We start from the raw sequence: 11,641 nt of genomic DNA, 5'->3' as shown, positions 1-11,641 counted from the left end.
CTGTGCACACAGCGCACTGCAGACTTTCACGACGTTTTTTTTTTTTTAATTTTAATCATTGTTCAAATACAGTTTTCTCCTTTTTACTCCCAATCCAGCCCCCCCCCACCCTTCCCCACTTCTTTCCCATTACCACCCTCCCCTTAGTTTATGACCCTGTGTCCTTTAAGTTTGTTCCCGTGAACCCCTCCCACTGTCCCCTTGAATTCCCTCTGCTCTCTTCTGTGGGCACTGTCAGCCTGCCCTCTATTTCAGTGTCTTCACGACGTGTTTATCATGGCGCCCCGCCCAGACAGCCCAGAGCACGCATCCAACGTCATTGAGGTTCACCATCTTACCTGTGTGAATGACCTCAGGGTTCCTTTGAGCTGACCTTGTTGTTGTCAATCTAGTACTGTGCACTACGAGTGAACCTGATCGGGCCACAAGTTATTTTGTTTGCAATATCATTTATTTTTATAAGAAATTTACACATCGTTCTGTGTTTAAATGTTTAAAATGTTTAAGGATCTCCAGTAGTATATGTATTTGAAGTACTGTTTTAATTTATGCAAAGACCTTATGTCTTAGGGCTATGGAAAAAATGCTTAGAGTAATTGACTGATGTTTTTTTCCTTTTTATAATTGATTGTCCTTGGAAAACCAGGTACTCAAGAGCAGCTGGTTTGCAGCCTTTAATTTCACATCACCAAATTACATTGTGTCATTGTTAATTTTAATAAAAAATTAACTGTGTTGTTTGGCGTTTATAAAATTAGTTTCCAGGCCCTGGCTGGCATAGCTCAGTGGATTGAGTGTGGTCTGCGAACCAAAGCATCGCAGGTTTAATTCCCAGTCAGGGTACATGCCTGGGTTGCAGGCCATGACCCCCAGCAACCGCACATTGATGTTTCTCTCTCTCTCTCTCTCTCTCCCTCCCTTCCCTCTCTAAAAATAAATAAATAAAATCTTTTAAAAAATTAAAAATAAATAAATAAGATATCAGAGTTTAAAAAAATAAAATTAGTTTCCATTTAGGTCATTAATTTTATGTTCTGTCATATTGTAGCTATAGCTAGGAAATGAAAACTCAAAAACTGGCCTATTCTTTTTTAGAAAAATTACTTTAGATGTAGTGATTGATGCAAAACAACAGAAGTTGCGTTGCCTTGGCTCAGCCCAGAAGGCACAAGGAGCTGTCCTCCTCCTCTGAGCCGCCGCAGGCTCTCCCTCCGCGAGCCCTTCCCTGGGACGCCGCAGTGCCACACGCTGTGGCTCCATGCGGAAGGAGAGAGGCAGGTGACGCAGGGGAAGGTGGCTCTCACTGGCGGGCTTAATGTTCAGAAACTCTAACTATTGCCTGGGTGCTGAGAGGGGTTGTATTTGGACCTAAAAAATAAATGTGCCCACCCTGAAAACGATTTTGTCTGTGGAATGGGGAATATCACATTCTCCTCGATGAAGTGTATACACTTTTGAATGTGATGCCCCTAGGCCAGGCCGGGAGTATAGACGCCCAGTAAATGTTAAACTTTTCTCTCCCTCGTTCTGCTCTTCTGTTGTCTACCTTCCTAAACAGCAGAATGACACACGTGTTTCCTAATATCATCACTATTTCCATAAATTTGAAAGTCCCTCTTTTCTGTCCTATCTTAGGTGCTAAGGGAAGTCACATTCAAAGTCAGTTAGTCATGTGCCACATAACAAGGGAACATATTCTGAGAAGCACGTCCCGGGACGATGTGGTCATGTATGAACATCACAGTGTGCCCTTACACAGACCTTGACAGGTTGGCCCACCACACACCTAGACCGTGTGGTCTGCCTCGCCGCTGCTGGGCCGCAGGCCTGTACAGCGTGTTCTTGTGCAGACAACACGAGCTCAAATCAAGCACACGGTAGCATGGTGCAGTCAGCAGGTGCAGTGAACACGAGACACGGGAGGCTGCTGCCAGCGTAACACGGCGGACTGTTCTGCAGCCCGCCTCCTTTGTAAGTGGGCAGGGCGCACTCTAGAACAAGGGTGTCAAACTCATTTTCACGGGGGGCCACATCAGCCTCGCGGTTGCCTTCAAAGGGCCGAATGTAATTTTAGGACTGAATAAATGGAACTACTCCTTAACTAGGGTCAAGGAGCTTGGCGCTGCTGCCGCTGGGTAGACACAAGGTGCCGGACCGGATTCAGCCCGCGGGCCTTGTGTTCGCCATCTGTGCTCTAAAATAATGATCAAAAGTATAGTATAGTCAAGACACGAACCAGTAACAGTCACTGATGATCATGATCAAGTATGCATTGTACAGAATTATATGTGCCACACTTGTATACAACTGGCCAAGCAGTTTGCTTGCACCAGCATCACCACAAACGTAAGTAAATCAAACATTGTGACGTGAGGTCACTAGGTGAGAGGAATGTTTTGCTCCATTATCATCTTACAGACCTCTGTCACACATGCTGGCTGTCACTGACCAAACGACGTCATTATGTGGTGCGTGACTGCAGGGGGCTTTGGTTCTGGGGCCTGCTTCAGGGACCGGCAGCATCGGCGTCGCCTGGGAACTTGCGTGGAATGCCAGTTCTCAGGCCCCCACCTCTGATGCATGAACAGGAAACTCTGGGGGTGAGGCCGCGTGTATAATTAGAAGTTGACACATCTTTTCATTCGACACTTGAAAAATGGCGTGTGCTACCTCCTTGTTGCCCCCGGTGGTTATAGATGAGAAATCCACCGTCATTTGAATTGGTTTTCCCTTAAAGGTAACGTGCTGTTTCTTTGTGGCCACTTTCAAGTTTCTGTGTCTTTAGTTCTCAGAAGTTTGATGATTAGGATGTGTCTTGCCTTGGACTTTCTTGGTTTGGCACTGCTTGGGGCTTTCTCAGTTTTTTGAATGTCAGTTTGTGTCTTTACCACGTCCGGTAAGTTTTAGATATTATTTATTTTTTTTGTTTTTATCTACTATTTCTTCAAAAACTCTCTCAGCTCCATTTCCTTTCTCCTCTTCTTCTAAGACTGAGCTTTTATTGTAGTTCCACAGCTCCCTGAAGCTTTTGGTTTTGGTCCGGTTGGGTAAATTCTTTTATTCTTTTTTTTTTTTTTACTTTGTGGGAGTCTTTCATCTTTTTATTTAGTTATATTGTCTTTCAAGTCCTTTGATCAGTTTGTAGTAGTTTTTTTTTTAAAGATTTTATTTATTTATTTTTAGAGAGGGAAGGGAGGGAGAAAGAGAGAGAGAAACATCAATGTGCGGTTGCTGGGGGTCATGGCCTGCAACCCAGTCATGTGTCCTGACTGGGAATCGAACCTGCGACACTTTGGTTTGCAGCCTGTGCTCAATCCACTGAGCTACGCCAGCTAGGGCAATTCTTTTATTCTGTCCTTAAGTTCATCGGTTCAGTCCTGTCATCTCCATCTGCTCTTGAGCCCATCCACTGAGGGTTTGGGTTTTTGTTTAATTTCTCTTAACGTACTTTTCACTTCTGTAATTCCCATTTGATTCTTTTGTTATAACGTCCATCTTTGCTGGTACTTCTGTATTTTTGTTTTTAAGAAAATTTGTTACTGATTGTTGAAGACATTGTTTGATGGCTGCTTTAAATCCTTTTTGGGTGTTTCCAACATTTAATGTATCTTGCTGCTGGCATCTTTTCTCATTCAGCTCTTCCCTGGTGTTTGGTCTGACGGGCAACTTTCATTGGGTCCTGGATAATTTGGCTATTGTATTAGGAGACTCTAGGTGCTATTTAAATCTCTTATTCTATCACAAAGTCACCCAGTTAGGTTTGGCATGCAGGTGTTGGCCTGCTTTTGTGGAATGAGGTTCTAAGAACCATGTCATGTTCAGAGGCTTCACGGTGTTACTTAGACCTGCTTAGCTTCTCTGGTGCCACGGGGGTCCCAGGTCCCCGACAGAGCTGCCAGAAGGACAGAAGGGCATTCTCCAGTCTGGAGCCGCCCGGTACCAAGCGGGCGGGAGAAGGGAATGCCTGGCCTGTGGGGACCAAGATGCTTGTTACAGTGGGATCCCCTTTGAGCTGCCAGCTGCCCACCGCCCTGTCTCTCCGTGGAGGAGAGGACTCTGGGAACCAGACAGCAAGCCCAGCACATCCCCCTGGCCACTCATTGTCAGCAGGGCTCCCACACTGTCCACCTCACCACTGTGGCTCGTGCCTGCCCAGGCTCATCATCAGGACCCACATTAAATCCAGGGGGGATACACCCACCCGAGCCACCACCTTCTGTTGCTAGATTCGGAGTTGGGACACACCCCACCTGGGCCACCTCCCTCCGTGCTGCTGCTGTGCTGCTCACCCAGGCCTGAGGGCCCTAAGCAGCTGGCTTCCCTCTTACCAGCTTTCAGAGTTCTCTTTTGGTCAACCTTTGCTGTTTTTTTTCCCAGGGATCACAGATATATTTCACTGGGAGGAGCAGAGAGAACTACATCTAAGCCATCTTTTGTGTGCCTGGAATCTCTTCATCTGATTCCTACGTTGGCTGGGTGTGAGTATCTTACATCAAACACACTTGACCAGAACAGTATCCTATACAACAGTGGTCCCCAACCTTTTTGGCACCAGGGACTGGTGTCATGGAAGGCAGTTCCTCCATGGACCGGCGGGGAGGGGGGTGGCGTTGGGATGATGCAAGTGCATTACACCCAAGCTCCACCTCCTGCTGTGCAGCCTGGTTCCTAACAGGCCCAGACCCGCACTGGTCCGTGGTCTGGAGGTTGAGGACCCCTGCTGTGCAGCTTTCAATTTTGTAACCCTTTCGTCTTAATGATTGTGAAAATTAATAAAGGGAACTTCAACAGCAGCTGAAGTCGGGAAGGCCTGTGGAAGGAGCCGTCATGCTCCACGACTCCTCTCCTATTACAGGAAGACATCAGTCACACACCCCGACAGGAAGAGACATTAACTTCCAGACAGGCAGTGCAGCCACTTTACTACTCCGGGAGGGAAAAGGAAGACTTTCCTCTTGCCCAGCAACAAGCCCAACCAGTGGAAACGCTGCAGCTCAGCCAATGAGAAGGTGTGCTCACCCGAACCCTTCCTTTCTCCCAATGAACTTTCAGTTTTTTCTTGCTGATGGCTTCCTTGTCCCACCCTCCTTTCTATAAAAGCCTTCCATCTTTCTTTCTTCTAAATTTATTTTTCAATTGTGATTGATATGCAATATTATGTTAGTTTCAGGTGTACAGCACAGTGATTGGACATTTGTAAAGCTTACAAAGTGATCACCCCGGTAAGGCCAGTACCCGTCTGGATCATACCTAGTTACGTATTGACTCTGTTCCCTATGCTGTACTTTGTATCCCTGTGACTGTTTTTATAACCGGCAATTTGCACTTCTTAATTCCTTTCGTCTTTTTCATCCTTCCCTGTCCCATCTGGCAACCATCAATTTGTTCTCTGTATATATGAGTTCGTTTTGTTTTTTTGGATTCCACATAAAAGTAAAATCATATGGTATTTGTTTTTCTCTGACTTATTTCCCTTAGCATAAAGCCCCCTGGGTCCAACCTCACTGTTGCAAATGGAAGAATTTCATTCTTTTTTTTTTTATCAAAAACCATCTTAGGCCCTGCCTAGTGGGGCTCTGTGGAATAAATGCCAGCCTGTAAAATGAAAGGTCGCTTTTTCGATTCCCAGTCAGGGCACATGCCTGGGTTGCAGGCCAGTCCCAGGTTGGGGGCATGTGAGCAGCTTTTTTAAGTGTAAGAGCCTATTTAGCCGCCCCACATTTCTGTCTCTTTTTTAATTTTAAAATTTTAATCTTAAATTTGCTTTTGATTAGTAGTCCAATTTTGAAATGTACAGGGAAAAGGTAAAGACTTTGAGTGAATGATTCAAAACAGGACCCAAGTCAGGACGGCTGACGCCCGAGCGTGAACGGAACAGAATTCAGAACTCTGCGGGAGAGAGCCGGGGGAGGGGGTTGATGTCACACAGCCCTGGGTGGAGAGGGTGGGGCCCAACGGTGGCTGCGCTTCCTTCCGAGGGGAGCTCTTCGACCTTGGACCTTGACTCCTCCTGACGGGGATGACGAGATCCCTCTTTCTCAAATGACAGGTTCGATCAACTATCCTGTTCCCTAGAGACTTTAAAAAAATGTTTTATAGTTGGCCTTCATCCAGGTCTGGATGGTTTGATGGTAGTAAGTACGCTCGGTAGTCCTATTGTTCGTTCTTCTTCTGGGGCTCGTGGCTCTCCTCACCCAGAGTTAATTAAGTAAATGGCTTATTCCAAACAAATCAGGTTTCCTGGGAAGATGTAGGAGGAAAAACGGCAGGAAGGCCCGTGGTCGCCTGGAGACGGAATGAGACAGGGGCTCCCACACTGTCCTTGACCCTGAGGTGGATGGCAGCTGTCAGGAGACAATGAAAAACCCCTTTTCCTTAAAACGTGTCACCTACAACATGGGTTGGCTTATTCTCAGTGTTGTACAGCATGCCGTTTGGGAAAAAGTTATTTCCTTAGTTATGCTCTTAAAGTATTTTGAACTCAGATGAACAGCCAGGGGCTGATCCCGACCCTGTCAGTGAACACATTTCACGAGACCCGGGAGTTGGGGAAAACGCCGCTTGCTCAAGTGCCCCCCTGTTTTTTACGTACAGATGCACGTGACGGCCTGTGAAAGACAAAAGACTCCTCCCAGTTTCTTTGCGGAGGAGTTACTTCTGACTTTGCGTTTCAGTCACTTGTCATCCACAAATCAACCCTTGACCCCCGCTGGGTTAGCGTAGGCTCCGAGCCCTCCCTGGCAGACCCCTCCGGGGTTCACACGCAGGGGGCTCTGCGGTCTGTGGTTCCATTCTCTCTCCCCCGGAGGAAGCACACGGAGTTGCCGCGTGGTGGTGCGGGCAGGGGAGCCCTATTCACTGCCCACCTGCACTTCCCTGCCCTGCCCAGGTGCTCCACGGGATGATGTTCGACATCAGGATTATGACTGCCGCTGGGGTCGCCTTATTGGTCGCCATATTTGTGCTGATGTCCTGTGTCACCGGTCTTCTATGCAAACTGATCGACGTATTGAAGTGAGTGATGTGGGTGAGAGTGAATGAGACCCCTCTAGTGGGACCCCCGGGGCTCTCTGCTGGAGCAGGGCCACTCCTTGCCCTGGGGCCGCACCCTGGCTGAGGTCGGGAGCAGAGGGTAAGTCTGAAAAGGCAAAGGCCGGTGAGCACAGGACCTTGGCTTCTTCCCCTCCTGGCTTGGGTTTGTGAGCTCACAGCTGAGAGTTCTCAGCCCCGCCAGCAGGTGGCTCTGCATGTCAGTGCTCCCTGCTGTCACCTGACCCCGTGGAGTGCACCCTCAGCTATGGGACTCAGCTCAGGGGTGGCCCTCCCTGCGCCCCGGGCCCTGCAGACTGCAGACTGTGGGCGGGCCGGTCCCTGAGTGTCTGCCTCCCGTTCACGCAGAGGGCAGGCTGAGCCGGCCTCCCCGGGCCTGAGCCGGGGGCGCTCACCCTGTTCCCTCACTCACTGCCCCATGGCCTTGGGGACAGTGACGTGGGCCTGTGAGACTGTGTGAAGATCCCGGGGGATGCCTGAAAAGGAGTGTAGACCAGACAAGTAATTGAATTTTGGGGAGAGGACGCCTCAAATATGGGAGAGATTTGTTGTCAGAAGAAGTGCTGTTCCCATTCCAGGGGAGGCCGGCCTGTTACCTGTGAGCTAGGAGGTACCTTCCAGAACCTGGGAGCAGCTGACTGTGGCCCCTTCCCCATCATGCTCTGCACTGAGCAGGCCTGCAGTTACCAGCTGGGTGGCCCACAGCTGGAACCCACTCTCCCTTACTTGCTGTAATCTGACTTTACATTTCGGGCAATCTAAGGAGAGGAATAAATAAGACCTTGGGACAGGGGCAGAGAGCTTCATCTCAGGCCGGCGTCACACGCATGGCTGGCTCCAGCCCTGAAGTTCTCAGGCGCCCTTGACTCTGTAAGAAATGGACTAAGAAGACATTTCTAACCCCATGTGTGTGTCTGTCTTTTCTCAAGAGCTCCAAAGCTACCTGTTTGTTTTGCCTTGAAAACTAATCCCTTCACGGTCACCCGGGACAAGATCACGGCAGCCTCCTCCGTAACGGCTGGGTCCTACCTCAATGCCCAGCGCTGTGACGAATGCAACTTTCCTGCCGACTTTGAGGCCCTGCCACCGTGCTTCTGTGAGGCAAACGAGGGTCTCTGACTTGGTGCGCACGAATATCCAAAGAGCGATTATTTCCTCCCTCATAGACTTTTATTCTTCAAGTCAAGTTTTATACCTTCTATTACGTACTGTGTAACATTCGTGAACTTTGGAATAAACACAGTATTGAAGATGATCCTCTCTGCCTCTGGTATTTTTGTTGTCGTTAGTTATAAACGTACTTCACTCTGTGCATTTCCCACTCTGGGACTTGGAGCAACTGGCTTGTGATACTACATCACAATGTAAGGAGAGGGAGAGTAGAAAAGCAGAAGGAGGCATGTGGACAATTGAACAGGAAGGGAAATCATTGCTGCTAGATGCTGGGGGTGAGAAAACAGTTGAAAACCCTGTTTAGGCCGAAGCTTCAGAGCAGCCTGGGCCAGAAGGGAACAGCGATGTCGCCAGGAGGCCAAACGTCTTCCCGGTGGTCGGTTCTGCCTGGATCTCCCTGCGTGGCCCTGCTCTCGGAGGCTCCGGGAGAGGCCGCCTCCCCTCCCCTGGGGCCGGCCTGGGCTGTGCTGACATCTGAGGGCACGTTTGTGTCCTCGGGGCCCTGAGCACTAAGTGGCTCTGAGGGAGTCCGGTTTCCCCGGGGCGGGGGGTCCTCTCCCACGGGCAACACTGGACTCCTCGGGGCAGTGCCAGGGCCGCAGCAAGCATCTGGGCCAGCAGGGGTGGAAGGGGAAGCTGAGAGCCCTGGGGGCAGAGCGGAAGGAGCCCTTGGGGAGGCGGCGAGGTGAGACCGGGGCCACGTGAGGGGGGACCCGGGGCTTCCTCCCAGTGGCCTGCTCTCCGCCACTAGAGGTGATTTTTGCAGGTGTTGTGGTATGTGCAACAACCTGATCCGGGTGTTAGTCACGGGATGGGTACTTCGCCCCAAACACACACACCCCCCAAAAACCTAGCCTGGGTGAACAGCCTTGTGGGTATGGATTCACAAAGCAGGTCCCACTGAAGAAAACAAGCATCTGTAACCTACACGGAATTGCAAAGCTGCGCTCATGGATCCTCGGACCACTGCTGCCCGCTCCGGCACGTCACCCCGCAGACGCCCTCGCTCTCAGCACCCCGGGGAGTCGGCAAGTGTGGGCTGCCAGGGAGGTATTAGTTGGGGTATAAAATGAAAGACAAAAACAGAGAGCCAGCCTCTCCCCTGAGTTACCTACCTGCTGCCTTGGTATCCATTGTGTCTGGCCCATCAGCCTGTGGGGGCCTTAAACCGATGCCCGACCGCTCCTGCAAGTGTGGGGTCCCAGCCCAGAGTTACAGGTCGTGTTCCCCATGCGCCTCCCCCAACTGCCCTTGTGGTCAGCCATCTGCCCAGGCTTCCCCGTGGAGCTACCGAAGCCCCTCCCTCTCTGGTGTGAGCTGCCGGACCCAGCCGCAGCCCCGACCCCAAAGCACACCCCCCACTGGGCACTGGCCCAGGGCCAGCATGCGCCACCCCGGGGCCCCGACTCTGACTTCCTTGTGTGTCCCAAGGCCTGCCCTGTGCTTCCTCCAGGACCTGTGAGCGAGAAGCCCTGTTCTAACCTCTGCTGTCATCTTTTGTTAAGTGGGGACCACTGTCTGGCACCCCGCGCTCCACTTAACAAAGTTCCACACACGTGTGGGATTCACAATGTGTGGGGGGAAACCATTGGACGGCCACATTAAATTTCACCTTGCCAGATGTTTCTTAGATGGTTGTGATCCTGCTCCCCAGCTGCATGTCCTGTCCGAAAAGTCTGCCATTATCTTCAACCGCCAACACCTGTTTCTGTTGGCGGTCCTGGCTCTGAAGGCGGGGTCGGGGCTACACTTGCGGGGGGGCCTTCTGCAATCAGCGAAGGGACCACAAACGCCAGAAGCTGTGCGACTGAACGAAGGGCTCAGCCCGAAGTGGGACAGACGGCTCCCGAGTGACAAAGGAAATACCATCTTTAAAAAAAAGTTTTTAAAGTGTTTATTTATTTTGAAGATTGTATTTGTTTATTTACAGAGAGAGGGGAAGGGAGGGAGAGGGAGAGAAACATCAATGTGTAGTTGACACTCATGTGCCCCCAACCAGGGACCCAGCTTGCAACCCAGGCATGTGCCCTGACTGGGAATCGAACTGGTGACCCTTTGGTTCACAGGCCGGCACTCAATCCACTGAGCCACACCAGCCAGGGAGGAAATACGATCTTGCAGCTATAAATGCTGTGATTGTCCCACAAACTAGAAAAGACTAGAAAAAGGGACGTGCAAACCCTCACGTGGCTGTGGCAGTGATGTGTCCTATGTTCTGGGCAGTATCACAAAACCAAGTAAAGCGTACACAAGTAAGCAAAGGGTCACTGAAAATAAAGCAATTCTATGAACTTAAGCTAAGTAGTGTCCAGAATGGACACATTTATTTTTTAGGTGCAAATACATCCCCTCTCGGCACCCAGGCAACAGTTAGAGTTTCTGAAAACTAAGCCCGCCAGCGAGAGCCGCCTTCCCCTGCGTCGCCTCCTCTTTCCGTGCGGAGCCGCGGCACTGTGGCGTCCCGGGGAAGGGCTCGCGGAGGGAGAGCCTGCGGCGGCTCAGGGGAGGACAGCTCCTTGTGCCTTCTGGGCTGATGGACACAAAACAAGGCACCTGCCCTTGCTTGCCTTTCAGCAGTAAATCTGAAGGTACGACCCTAACAAGCAGCAGGCCGGCCTGACGTTTCTCTCCTGTTCACCGCGGCACTCTACCGAGGCCAACACCACGGCATCCCCGTGTGTAGGCAGAGGCGCCAAACACCGCATCTTACTGTCTCAGATAAACGGTACAAGATGCAAATTCGAGATCTGACTTAAAGGTTCCAAGTCTTAAGTATCCAATTTTTCAAGAACAATTAGGAAAAAAAATTATCAAATACTCCGAGCATTATTTTTCATACTTCTAGGACTATGAAATAAGGTTTTTTATAAATAAAAATATCCTTCTATCAAACACATGGCATTAGAAATCCTTAAAAATTTTAAACATGTAAACAACACAGAAGTTTGCATAAATTTCTGTAAGAGTAAACCATTTGCAAACAAAATAACTTACGACCTGGGACTTCCGGCCAAGATGGAGGCATAGGTAGATACGCTGTGCCCCCTTGCACAACCAAAAGAAGGACAATAACAAATTTAAAACCAAACAACAACCAGAAGTGACAGAAAATCGAACTGTATGGATGTATGACACCCAAGGAGTTAAAGAAGAAACATTCATCCAGACGGGTAGAAGGGTCGGAGCGGGCAGCCAGGGCGGAGAGGACTCACGGCAAGGCAGCAGCTGGAGGACTGGGCTGGCGAGGCAGCAGCTGGCGGAGCGGGCAGTCCCACACTTGCATGCGGATAAACTGGGAGGAACAACTGGGGAGTGAGACAGACCATGTAACCCAGGGTTCCGGCCCTGGGAAATAAATCCTCAAAACCTCTAATTGAAAAAACCTGTGGGGGTTCGGGATGCAGGAGAAACTCCAAGA

Source organism: Phyllostomus discolor, chromosome 5, assembly GCF_004126475.2.
Source record: "Phyllostomus discolor isolate MPI-MPIP mPhyDis1 chromosome 5, mPhyDis1.pri.v3, whole genome shotgun sequence".
NCBI lineage: Eukaryota > Metazoa > Chordata > Mammalia > Chiroptera > Phyllostomidae > Phyllostomus > Phyllostomus discolor.
The sequence above is the reverse complement of the archived record's forward strand: the minus strand, read 5'-3'. Positions refer to the sequence as shown.